The 13,447-nt window shown below is 48.0% G+C and overlaps 1 long non-coding RNA gene across 1 annotated transcript; it reads right to left on the minus strand.

Moving 5' to 3' along the window:
* Positions 1-1,194: 1,194 nt before the first annotated feature.
* On the minus strand, positions 1,195-12,662 carry LOC139991096 (uncharacterized). Its single transcript, XR_011800733.1, has 3 exons — positions 10,309-12,662; positions 9,981-10,232; positions 1,195-1,352 (listed from the first exon to the last, which is right to left on the minus strand). It is a non-coding gene; the product is annotated as an uncharacterized lncRNA (long non-coding RNA).
* Positions 12,663-13,447: the final 785 nt, after the last annotated feature.

A 13,447-nucleotide genomic window follows, 5' to 3' on the forward strand; every position in this document is an offset into this window, starting at 1 on the left:
GGACACGCGACGAGACCGAAGCGCGCGTACCCGAAGTGCAATTTCTCGGGAACGGCAGTACCTCCTGTGTACCCTATCTTTTTATGTACTTTGAAATTCCGTCGATACATCACGCCTCTGAAACTTGGCTCGCCCCGCCTTCGCCACCTCCACGCTCCGCCTTGCCGCGCCAACCCCAACCTTTTCTTCGCCTTCTTTCACCTTTCCTTCTTCCCCCTTTCTCGCTCTCGCTCTTCCGCTCTCTTGGTCACAATCTCGTTATTCCTTTCCTTCGATGCATATATATATATATATATTTCATTTCTCTGCGAAATTATGCCCGAAACGACGTGCGAGCTTCGAGAACGAATAAACTTTTACGATCGATGATATCCGCGCGAGGCATCGCGTCACCTGAACGCGTGCACTTAGGTACACGTAGGTAACTTCGCATAGCAGGAGTAACCGTCGTAAGGAGAAACTAAAAGGTGGAAGTAAAGCGGAATCGGAGGTTGCGAGAATGACTGTGAAGGAGCAACGGAAAGCTACGAAAATGGCGTTGAGTCAGGGAAACCATAGAGGTAAACGGTGTTAGCGGTTACGTGGAAAGCCGCGCGATAATAATCTATTAAAACAGCAGATAGAGTGAGCGGAGTATAAGCGACGCAATTGCCATTCCGAATGTACAGAAGAAATCATATTCTCCGACAGACGGGTTTGCTCGTTTTCGGCGAATGTTCGCGAAAAGGCAAAAGACGTTTCCTTCGGGACTCCAAGCCGAGCACCCTTATCTCACACGGCGTCGCTATCTCGCAAATACCTGGACCATCTCCGCGCTTTGCTCTCTCGCCTTCCTTTTTTGCTTTCTCGCTTTCCTCTGCCTCTCTCTTCTTCCCTCTTTCTCGCATAGCTATATACTCGTACTTGGTTACATATGTACGTACATACGTATACTACGTAGCTGCTAGGGTTTCTTTCTTTTTTTTTTTTTTTTCAGTTCCAACCACGCGTCGGCTTTTCCAAGCGATGCTTATTATCATCGACCTCGAAACTCGCCGTACGCCTGCTCGCCGATCTTTCGATCTTCCAACAATGGAGATAATGTTTCCAGCAAACTGTGTGTATATAGATTGTTGAGATTATTGGATGTATGTGAATACAAAGAAACGCGTGGATAAACTGTAAGGTAGAAAATATATATTTTAAATGCTGAAGTGTAAATACAAAGTTCGGAATATAATTGTGAGCTGATCCAGATTCGCACGCTGGCTGGATAGTGTTATCCTATGACTGAAAACCCTGAAGCCAACGTTGCCTGTGTACAGTTTATGGTTTGCCTTCGACGCAGTCTTTTGTCTATAGGCTGTCGATGGCTTCGGTGCTTGAGAACACTAAAACACCAGATGTAGAGTTTTCATAGAAGTGATGACCACTTCAACATTGATAAAATGGCGAGCGAAGATGCGAACGATTGCATTCTCTTGGTCTCTTATTTTTCATTTCCCATTTCTCTCGCAATCGGAGCAGAATGGCGAGAATGAAATTTGTCGGGATAATTTGAGCTTTCTATCGGAACATCGACGCGATACTCGCGCGGAAACGGCAAGCACGATTTCTTCGTAAAACTGTTTCCACCGGCTCAGATAAGATTTGAAACGAACTTGACAGTTTATAAGTGACAACCGGTCCTCGGACGCGTTGCTTCTCAAAGGGGAACAGAGAAGCAGCCAAGTAGAAGTTGGCGTAACTTTACGTCGACACGGGAACATAACTTTAATTACAGAAGTTCGTGCATTGTCTAGGAACATAGGCACGGCAAGAAACCGAGCTCTTTCTCCGGCTAAAGTTTTCCGCGTGTCTCGAGACAAAGCAGTCGGGACCTGCCCGCAAAGAGGATCGCGAAAGATCAGAGGGAGAAGGACGGGGCATTGAATCAAGCTCTCTCCCTTTTCTTCTCTTTTTCTTTTTTTTTTTTTTTTCTTGTTCCTTCCCCGCCCCTCTTTGGCTTTCGTATTAATACGTGGCCGATAGCAAAGAGATGAAAAGACCGATTTGAAAAGATGCTAAAACGGAGTAAAAGAAGTGGAACAAAGTGAAGGGAGGAAATACAGGAGAAGAAAATATTAAAAGGAGTGTACCTATTTGACGCGGAAGGATACGTCGTTCGTACCATCGAGAGATTTCTTCGCGGCGTCGTCAAAGTTGATTTCGTTCGTACGACGTAGATCTTGATCCGACTTTCTCGTCTTTGCGAAACGATGATTCGTTTTCCGTTGTATCCATTTACACGAGAATACGATAAAAGTTTCCGTTAAAGTTTCTACCGAGAATTTTGATTTTGCCACGTGGAACGGTATTCGCCGATTACGACGATTCCGACAAACGATAGACAAGCGCACGAGGAGAAAGAGAACGGGAGAGAAAAAATATCGAGAGAGAAAGGAAAAAGATGAACGAGATCTCGTCCGACACGAGTCGACACCAGCACGCGACCAACAAAAAACCCAAGTCCGGGTTCTCCTACTCCTACGGTACTCTTAATTATCTCGTTAGTCGAGTGGCTGGTAGCCGCTGTTTCTCCAAATAGGCAACCTCTCCCTTTGCTCCGAACGAGCAGAGTCCCGTTTCAATCCAAAATCTGCGGCTTTCTAGTCGTTATCTAGCCACGTATACAGGAATTTCAAGATTAGGAATCGTTCTACGACGACGAATCTGCTCGCCGGCGCGTCTAAACGATGCAAACCGTTGTCGGATGTAAATGGACGAAAATCGGTACATCCTGGCGATACATGGAAGGCCGGTTGAGAATTATTTTATCGCGTTAACCGATCGGCGACGCGTGATCGCACGGTCGTTCCGTCGCGTTATTTTTCAACGAGTAACAACGGTCCGCATGTTCGAACGTAAACGCTCGCGTTATTAAACGATTGCCTCAATTCAAAGGCAAATTAACGGACAACGGGCTTAAGCCGACTGCTTGCTAACATGCAAACGGACCCGTCCAATTGAGGACCACCCAAACTGTTCCTTTCGTCTCGAGACGATTCGTATCCCGGTCCTATTGACCGACCGTTCCAGAATGCGAGTCCTCGTCGCGACTCGAATCGAGATCTCCCGTTCTTTCTCTTTTTACTATCTCTCTTCCATACCATACGAGACACAAAGAGCGACGCCAGATTCAAAACTTTTCGCTCTTAACGATACTACGTTCGCGCATCGATGCTAGAAATCGGACGTTTCCATGTACGGTTATTTAGATATTTCGTAACGAAGAGTGAAAATATGGGCGTGAACTAGCAACGAATCGTATTTCATCCGCGGAAATTTGGAACTGTCGTGGCTGTTCGAGAAGGATCGAGAGAAAAGCAGGCGAATATGGCAGGCGCGATGCGCTATGGATATGCTGGTAAGAAAACGATGCGACAAGAGCAACCGGCACCGCACGATCTGGGTGTTTAACGCGTTCGTTCCAGTTGAATTCTTCTCACGAGGTCGATAAACCTCCACTCACGATGACAATATTTCGTTTAATTAAATAGTAGCGCATGCGGGATCGACCCAAAAACGATCGAGTGTTTTCGAACGACGGGACAACGAGCCGACGAATCTTTTCTCTTCTGAATTAAGGTCTATAGAGCTACGTTACGAATTAGGCATCTTATCGTTCATCGCTTTCAACAACGTACCGTTCGGCCACGTGGGTGTATACGCTACGTACGTAGCTTTCACGAGCTTGTAGCGATAAACCGTTTTCGAACTATGTACGAAGCCAACGGAATCGAAGACAATTTTAGGAGTATTCTCGTGTAACCTGCCACGGTTCGGATCCATCTCAACTTTGCCCGTTCCCTAGAGCCTGTTCTTCTTTTACTTTTCCCAGATAAAACGACAGCTAATCGATAGTCCGTCAAGTTTCCCCTTTCCTTCTTCTATTTTAGGCGATAATTTTTTTGTCGCTGCCCGACGATCTTCATTCTTACGTTTTCCCTTATCGTCCGCGATAATTTTAATTATTCGAACAACGTCGATTCACACGCGCGAGATGCTGTCGCATAGAGCGAATCGATTCGAAGAAACTTGACGCGTCGACGATTTAAGAAAATGACCAAAGTGCAAGCGACTATCGTTCTTTCGATGATACGATAAACGATCGTGCCTCGGAAGTTGGATTGGACGTTAAACGGGCAAAAGCACGCGCGACCATACGTAGTTGATCTAGAAGAAGAGGAGAGAGAAAGAGAAAGAGAGAAAGAGCAGAAGAGAGATTCGCAATGGGTTAGGTGGAGAGTAATCGGTAGCGAGAAATAGGTAGATACATATATGGACGACGTGGTATAGAGTGTAGGGAACGCGCGAGGGGTGAACGCGCGCGTCGGCTAGATGCGATCGGACAGATGCGATATTGCCGTCGTAGCCCGAGTTGGTTCCTCGTGATCTTGACATTTCCTGTGGCGCACATCGCACACGCCAGCGTCGTTCCGTGTATACGTACGCGCCTACCGCTATGCCTGCGTACCCTGCCTACCTTCCTCTCTCCTCCAAAAACGACGCGTTTCCGTTGCTCTCCTTTCGCCTACTACTTATCTATATCTGTCCTTTTGTCCGCTGCTGTCCCTATCCGCGCTACTGCCGTCCGATCTAACGCTCTCGCTAAATTCCCCAAGGATTCCTCACGCGCACCCCTCGGGTCGTCAGCCTTGCCTCGCCTTAGCAGCTCCAAGTGTTCGCGTTCGCGTTTTCGTCGCTCCGATTCGTCTCCATCCCTACTGGTCGCCAACATTTTCGTTTCTTGCGGAAGTAAACGCGTTCTCACGGCTGTTTAGTTTGCTACGACTGTCGACGACTATCGACCTCGAAACGGAAATCCTGTCCTACGATTCTGTCCGTTTCGACGTTACTCGAGATCGTACTTGTGTTCCGTTTTTGTGTTTTCTTCGACCGACTAGCTGCCTTCTAACGCTCCGCTATTTTTTACCGAAACACGCGCGATCGTTCGATCTCGATGAGAAGAAGAGACGAATCGTATACACAGACCGAAAGCGAATCAAAGAATAGACTCGCTTTTGAACGGTGAACGATAGATGCGACCGATGGCGTAAAACGACCGTAAGAAAGAACGAACGACGAAACGCGCGTTTCCGAGGGTTTCACGAAGACGCTCTAAATCGGAACGAGCTGTGGTCGAGCAATTTACGATAAAGTGTGTTAAATGGCGATGGACGGACGGAAGAAGGGAGCGTTTTTGAATGACGGGGAAAGGTGGAAAAAGAAGAAGGAAACAGACAGCAGCTGGATATAAGCGCCGTGTGGTATGGATCGGCATAATTGTTTCGTGGGCGTGTACGTTCGACCGGCAAAGTGGGCGAGTATCGCGTAACGAGCTTCGAACGTCTGCCAAATATAGCGGAACAATCGGCCGGACAGCCGATGTTCCGCTACTGGCGACAATGAAAAGTCGGGGCACATGGAACGTTTGGAAATCGGTGGAAAAATCTTCGGTTTCGGACGGCACGCGGTCGCATTGACCCCACGCGTCACTTTCAAAAGCCGGCAAACGTCTCACTTTGTGCGGGTCACGCCTCGTTGCAACGAACCGTTTAATCGTTTCTTTCGGCGCAACAATGCCTTTGCGTGTCTTGGGCGACTTTGTCGCCGCAAGAACAAAATTCGGATCGAGAGAATAGGACGGTAGGAAGATACCTCGAAGTCGATAGTATCGTTTGCACAACGATATAGAAAAATACGCATTATAGGAACGTCGATGGGATAAGCTGTAAACGGATAGATGAACGCGTGCGTGTGCTCGCACACACGGTCCGGTAGATAACGGAGCGACGGTTCGTGGAAGGAGCGATCCTCACCCATAAAACACGCAGAATCCGCAGCTTTATTTTATTTCATTCAATTCTTCTTCGGGGCGACAACCGCCGCGGGAATATGGAATCGAGTTGTTACGCGACAGCTCTCGCTGGATGACGAGAGCAGAGAGTAGGTAGGAGGGTAGGTGGATATCGGCGGTTTTGTTCGCAGGGGACAGACTTCGGAGTCGGACGACACACGGCGCATAAGCAAGTGGCGCGGCCACGCGCTACCACGCTTTATTATACGCTACTCTTCGCAATCGCCGTCGTTTTTTCTTACCCTTACCCTTACGTTCCTTCTTCTCTCCGAAGCACATTCGTTCGCGTATCGGTCCGGTCCCTGGTCTCTGGCCTCTGCTTAGAAGAAATCGTGATTTTGGCTTTCGAGTTAGCTTTGGATCGTGTCACGGTGATTTAGTCGTTAGGTCGAACGTACGCCGACGGCCGATGGAACGGGAGGAAAAAAAAAAAACGAAGGGTATTTTGCGAGAAAAAAGCGGAAGGCAGCTAGGTATACCTAGCATGCGTCGGTAGTTGCGGTGCGGTGGAAGAGTCGCAGGATGAGGTCGAGGGAATGAGTCGGAGCAGTCGGAGAAAGAGGAGGAGGAGTGGGCGCAGGAAAAAAGCGATGCCGTAAAGCACTCAGCAGGGAGCGTGATCCGCTTACGAAAGTCAGGTGGGCCTGCGTTACTGCGTTACCAAGTTACCGTTTTACCTAGCTGTTCGCGGCACATCCATATACGCGTTACGATACGGGACGTTGACGATGTTTCACTTTTACCCTGCTCCAAAAAAATCTGCAGGCTTTTACGACTCGGCGTCGATACGTGCCGGCGATTGACGCCTTTAAGTTCGTTCGAGGCAACGAACAATGCGTGAAAATCGTTGCGCGAAATTGTCGGCCTTTTAATAGCGCCGCGCTGCTAAAACAAGGTAAAGGAGGGCGTGACGATAATTCAGATGCTTCCGGCAATCGTAGAAGGATTTTTCCGCTTTCCACTAGCGTTGCTCCGTGACCAAACCGAAGTTGAATCGGTGATGGTCGAACGATCGAGAAAGATCGCGATTCGTCGACCCTGAAAAAATGCTGACGTTTCCTCGAGACGAGGTTACTCTCGTTAAAGCGCAACGGACGAATTTGCTTGGCGGGCGTGTCGTTTGCGATCACCTCGTTGGAAAACGCGTTTGAATAGCGAGATAGCCGCGTACCGATGCAAAGAGTATAGTCTGGCATCGTCATCGCGAGCGTTACCGCGTTGCAAAAGACCTTTGGTGGTCTGTAACGGCATCGTAGCTGGGGCGCGCGATGTTTTCCATAGCCGGTGCTTCCAGCCTTCCAGAAGAGCGTGTCGTTTAATAAGTTAAGCGACGACGGCGCAGCTGCTCGTCTTAATGAAACATTAGCTCGGATCTCGACGCAACGTTGTCCTCCTTACTTTCCTGGTCGGTTGTTCTCGGTCGCCTCGTAAAGCTTCTCTCCGCGTTTCTTCGATCATCGTTCTCTCGCGCTCTACCCCTATCTCTCTTCCACCGCCTTCTTTTACTCTGATCGCAGCAGCGGTACGGTCGCGGTCGCGAGTCTCGTAAATCGAGAGACGAGCGAGTCCCATCGATGACACGGTTATATAAAGAGACGACACGAAACGTTATTGCTAAACGCGTTCAATTGCCGTTCTAGGACACTCCGATTCTCGTTCAATCCGACCCGTGATCAACATCGCGACGCGACGCAACCAACTTGGTTGCTGTGCAGCGTCGCGTCGTTGCCGCTCTGCCCCGGATTTTCATCTCGATCGTTCAATCTCCGCGTCATCCTCGACTCGCGAGGTCAACGCGAGCATTTAGCCGCATCTACGGTTGCGACTGCCAATCATCGAGCTCCGCCCTTCGTTTCGTCGGTTTTGCAGTCAGTTTCTCTTTTCTGCCGCGAAAGAAAATAAGGTGGAACGGATACGATGTACGTGACCATTGAAACAGACGAACGGACGAGAGCTCGGTGTTACGGCGTAACTTGGGACAAAAACCTTGCGGAATTTTCGTCAACTTTGACTCCTCGAAACGTAATGGTCGTAAACGACGATCGTAAAATTTCGCGGTACGATAAATCGGTAAAAAGTGGAAACTTGCTTTGGGTTATCCCTGTCTCCGAACCAGGGAAAAGATGTTCGCGTCATGGCAGAAAGCATGGCAGGAAGCAGAAGGGAAATACGATTGTTTAATACCCGACGTAATAATGTAATTATTGGATTTACGCGGACGCGCACAATGTTGACGATCGAAAGGGGAAAGTCGAAAGGCGGATAGAAAAACGGAGCGTTCGACGCGACGAAAAGGTGGAAGACGAAGAGGGGAGAGGAGACAGAAGGCAATAGAGCCGGGCATATTCGCGCTATAGATAGGAGCAACGAGCGTACGACCACCGGCTACGGACTACGGGGTAGTAGTGGCTACCGGCTTGTCTCGCTCGGAGACGCAACTTTTTTTGCGTTCACCGGCGCGGCGGAGTCGCATTATTACGGGTGTGTGCCGTATCGCAAACTCTCGTTCATCGTGACTCGTATAAAGGCGTATACGCGAGACTGGTCTATTCAGAACGTAATTAAAAGCTGCATTCATACGAGCTGGCTGTTCCCTCGCGGCGAGCCTTTCCTTTGCGACAGACTTCTGGAAGTCAACCACGACAATGCATCTCTTCGTGGCCTATTGTTCCTTCTCGTGACATCTCTGCCTTTTTTACTGCCACTCGAGTCAACGTCGGCGTTTATCGCTTAGCGTACTACCAGAAAAGAAGAACTCCGTGTCCACGTTCGAACGTGCCGCGCCGCTCTTTGATTCGCTTCCGAATCGCTGTATGAAAAGCCGGTCCTGTGTTTTCGCGTTCCGCCACAGCCCGTTCGCTGCGTATAACTTTTGCCGAAGCCGATGCATCGAACGCGATCGTAAAACGGAACGCTGTCCAAATCGATCGATAAAAAGATCAAGTACTCGAATGTTTTTCTTTGGAATCGATCGGTTCGATCGACCGGTGGTCTAACCACTAGCGTCCATGTCCTGGCAAATATATGGGTGACATCAGCATATGCATGAAAGAAGGGTAGACGCTGTCAATGTGGGTGCTCGCTATCGATTGCCTCTCGATTCTTGCACGTTTCGTGTTACGATTCTAGCAAACCTAACCCAAATCTAACCCTAGTTGTTCGTTCGAAGGGAAAACCAAAAAGATGCAGCCAGCTATCGAAACCAATATACATACATACATACGTACGTACGTACGTGCAATATTTCGCATCGGTTTTCTCCATACGATTTTCTCGTTCCTTCGTCGCACGACGATACGTAGCGGATGAAAAACCGTGGCGATTCTTAATAAGGTAGGAGAGTAGGCAATATCCTACTAAATCTTGGTAAATCAGAGTTAACGAAGATGATTCTTTTGTTACGCGTATAAATCCTTTCATTTGCTACGGCTACACCGATTTTATACAATTTTCGTTTTGCATTTTTTACGCGTTACGTTGCGGTTAATTAGAAAAAGTCGATTTATATTTATGAGGCAGACGGTTCCGCGAAACATTCGAATATTCACAGCCGACAGATTTCAGCTTGCTCGAATTCGAAACGTTCGAATTACCCGAGTGCCATTCGTTGTTGGAACAATCCAAGTCGTTTAGTCGTCACGTTTCTATTTCGACGCGTACAAGCGTACGTTATACACGCGTAATCATACGTGTAACGAGTCGAAAGACGATAGGAATCGGTGTTTTTCGAAAAATTCGTCGCTCTTCCTTTCTGTCTGCATTTTCTGCTTCGCGAAAGGAAGAGCGCCTGTTGTCGGGATAACGAAAAGGAAGGAAGAGACAATACTTGACTTTGATTGTGGTTCGTTAGTGACTCTGGGGAGTTAATTAGCGAAAAAGTTAATTTCTTGTTCGCTCATAATCGGACGCCCCTGATGAAATACGAGCTTGATAAAGACGGTTGAAACCAGAGTTTTTGGAAGGTGGGGAAAAGAAGGGTATGTCAGCTGGTAAATAGATTAACGTCGTTCCACGGAACGTACAACTAAGTTTACGCCGCGTGGTAAATACGCCGCGTACCTACGTACTCGCTAAGACGAAAAAGAACCGCGTAAGTAGGTACATACGTACATATAGTCGTGTCGTATCGCGATGTTTATCAACCTTCCGATCGATCCACGCCAGCCCGCTCATCCTCTCGGGATGTAAACGCGTCGAATGCGTGTAACTACCTTCCCGTCTTCGCCATTTTTCTTCGTTTTTTTTTTTTCTTTTTCTTTCGTCCTTGCCGCGGCAGATTTTTCATGAAAGAAGGAAAGAAACGTCGGGGACGAAGAAAAAGAAGGATAACGATGAGCGATGTTACCTGGAGGTCCTGGAAAGAAAAATATTTTTATTTCGTTCCGTCCCGTGCGGATCGCCCGTTGGCGATGAACTTTCTGAATAATTACCAGCGGTATGAGCTTGATTCATCACCGAAGTTCGCCTACCTAAGATGCTTTATCTGCGCGTCGCAGTCTCTGCGAAATTAATATGCTAATACCCGTGTGGCTCCCTCTGCTTCAACCCCGTACACCCCGAAGCGCTAGCTCTCAACCTTGTCGTCCCTACTCTCCGCTTCTCTCTGCTATCCCCGACCATCGACTCCCGCGTTTTCAGTCCACCACAACCAACCCCTAAACCGGAACGGATCGGCAAACACGAGTATGGACTGTCTCATTTACGAGCTCGTTTCTCGATCACGCTAATTCCCAATACTCTGCCTCCCTCTGTCCGTCTACCTATCGCTTTTTCTCATCTTACGTCGCGTCCTTCTTTCTTCTCTCGTCACGCGCCTATAGATTACTCGAACCGACCATGTTACACGGTTCCGTCCTAATAATACGATGCAAAATCGCGCGAATTCAAGTGGCGATATCCGTGGCGATTCGCGAGTTACCAACAGTCGAATCGTTGGAATCGTTCGGACCGTGATTAATCGGGGTGATTGCGCGTGACGCGTCGTTACTACGATTTACGCGTACCTACGTACGTACGAGATATAAAGTGGCCAGTAACGCGGCAATTATCGCTCGTTTGCTTCAATTAACGGTTAACAGCTTCTCTAAGAACGGTATTAAATCGTAGTCGACAACAACTCGAGTTGTTTCGTCCGTTTTATCGAAATAACGAATACCGCAACCTTGCTTCTTCTCTGTCTTGTCCTATTCGTTTCTTTTCTACTTACCGCGTCGATATATAGCTAAAGGAATGAAAAATGATACGAAGGAGAAAAAATGGGTTGAATATAACTATGCAGCGGACAACGATAAATTGTTCGAAATTTTCAAACGACTGTACCGTCGTGCGTAACAAAAATGTTAATCGCAGCGCATACTACCAGCGCGTATACGTAAACGTCCGTTTTTTAAACGTTACACGCGATCGTTGAACGTTCGCAGCGATAATTTAACCGAAGAAAGTTGGCGTATTCGGATGGTTTCGAATCGATCGGCAGTTCGGCTGGAACGCGCATCCCTGCGATTAACCACGGATCACGGTAATTGAACGAGGCTTCGGTGAAACCACGAAAAAATTGATCCACCGACGGCTGGGCTATTGTGTAATTTAGTAATGAAGTCTGTGCGTCGTTCGAGCGCGCGCCACTAAATCACAGGACGTAGATTGGGGCGCGCTCGGCCAGCTGTGACCCAGTGCTTTCCGCTAATTTGCCGTAACTCTCGTCCTCTACGGCACCTCTATCCTTAGCCTACTGACAAAAAACCATACCTACGTTTTACCAATCTTCTCAAAGCCTTCGGACAATGTCTATTTATTATCTATCTCTTTATTCGAGTACGACGGAGCGTTCTACTTTCGCCAAATAATATGAAAAAACGCTTCTTCGGAGACGGAGGAAGGCGCGGATAATGCGCGCGGCGCAGAGTCAAAGGTACAATGGGTTTATGCCTTAGCTTAACGTATTGGAACCTAGGGAAAAAGGAAGGGGAACTCGTAGAGATATGCATGTGTACGTTATGTGGTTCGTGGTATGTTGAATATGCTTGCTATGTCGACTCGTGTTCCGGTTTTGATGCGTGCGCGAGATAAGGTTGCCCTTTGTTACCACGACTCGTGTCTTCGAGACCCAGGAACCACCACCGCGGCTTTTTACCTACTACGATCTTTCTTTTTTCGGTGTCTACTTGTTTCTCTTTTCCACCTTGGTCGTGGTCGTTCGTACCTTCCTTCTCCCTCTTACTTACTTTCTTCTCCCTTCGTACCCTCTTCTTCGCTACCATGCTAGATTCTGTCGAATCGTGCACCTCCCGTGGTGCAGCATAATACTTTCAGATCGCGCACCATCGTAAACTTTCGTCGCGTTGCACGTTGCTTCGGTTAAACCACTTTTCTTTCGTTTCACTCGGTTTTGCATCTGTCTGGATAATTTTTTCCAACTTTTCAATGGCAACGAGCTATACGCGCGATTCCTATCGAAACGATTTCGTCGCTTTCGATGCTGCTCTTTCAGCAAACGACGACGTAATACGGAGGTAATCGACGCGAACAAACGAAACGAAAAAGCATGGATATCGTCGAACGTTGAACGTTCGTACGAAGTACGTTTTTCAGTTTAATCCGCCATTGTCGGTTATCGGGTTAAATTAAACGACAATTTGATGTCAACGTTGTTACGCATTTAGGATTCGCAGAAACCAACAAAGAATAACGTATCTAGCGTTTATACATACGATTTGAATAATCAAAGATATCATGCTTGTTTTGCATAAAATTCCAATGTTTTCCGTTTTAACGTACTTATGTAATCACGAGTCAAAGGTTATCTCCGTTCTTTGATTGGTTATTGGCTCGTCGATATCGAAGCGGAGGCAAGCAGTCGTTTTAAACGTTTTTTTCGATCAAAATAAAATTACAGAAATACGCGTGTAGGTAGGACGAAAAGTTGATCGAAAAGGACGTCTTTTTGTTAGAAATCCTAGAATTTAAGGAATCGAACGCGATCGTCGCTGTTACGTAATCGATGCGACATGGTTTCGATGCAACGACACAATTCCAGTCGATAATATAATCGGTCGAAAGATAACGTTACTAGAGTCTGGTTTTTTCTTCTTTTTTTTTTTTTAGCAGATTTTAACAGAAAAACGTCAGCGTCATGGAGCAACGCCGAGTAGGGTTAGACCGCGTCGAGCAAAGAACGGAGAATGGAAACAGGGCGTAGCGAGGAAAGGTAAGACAGAGTGGGATGCGCAGAAAGGGTAAGTAACGCGAGGCAAGGCGAGACGAAAGGAGACAGAGGGCGAGAGAGCAGGCACTAGGCAAGGCCAGACGAGTCGTGGAACGGCACAGGATACGCCGCATACGATAGAACGGACGGGACGGAACGGAACTGCAACGTAGCGCAGGGCTGAGGTTCGGTATGGACGCGAGTGCGGGTACGAGTACGAGTACGGGTACGGGTACGGGTACGGGTACGGGTACAGGTACGGGTACGGGCATAGGCACGGGCACGGGGCACGGGGCACTGGGTACGGGATACGGGGCACGGGGCACGGGTACGGGGCACGGGTACGCCGGTCGAAGAGAACCGAG

This window comes from Bombus fervidus, chromosome 1, assembly GCF_041682495.2.
Source record: "Bombus fervidus isolate BK054 chromosome 1, iyBomFerv1, whole genome shotgun sequence".
In the NCBI taxonomy this organism is placed as follows: Eukaryota; Metazoa; Arthropoda; class Insecta; order Hymenoptera; family Apidae; genus Bombus; species Bombus fervidus.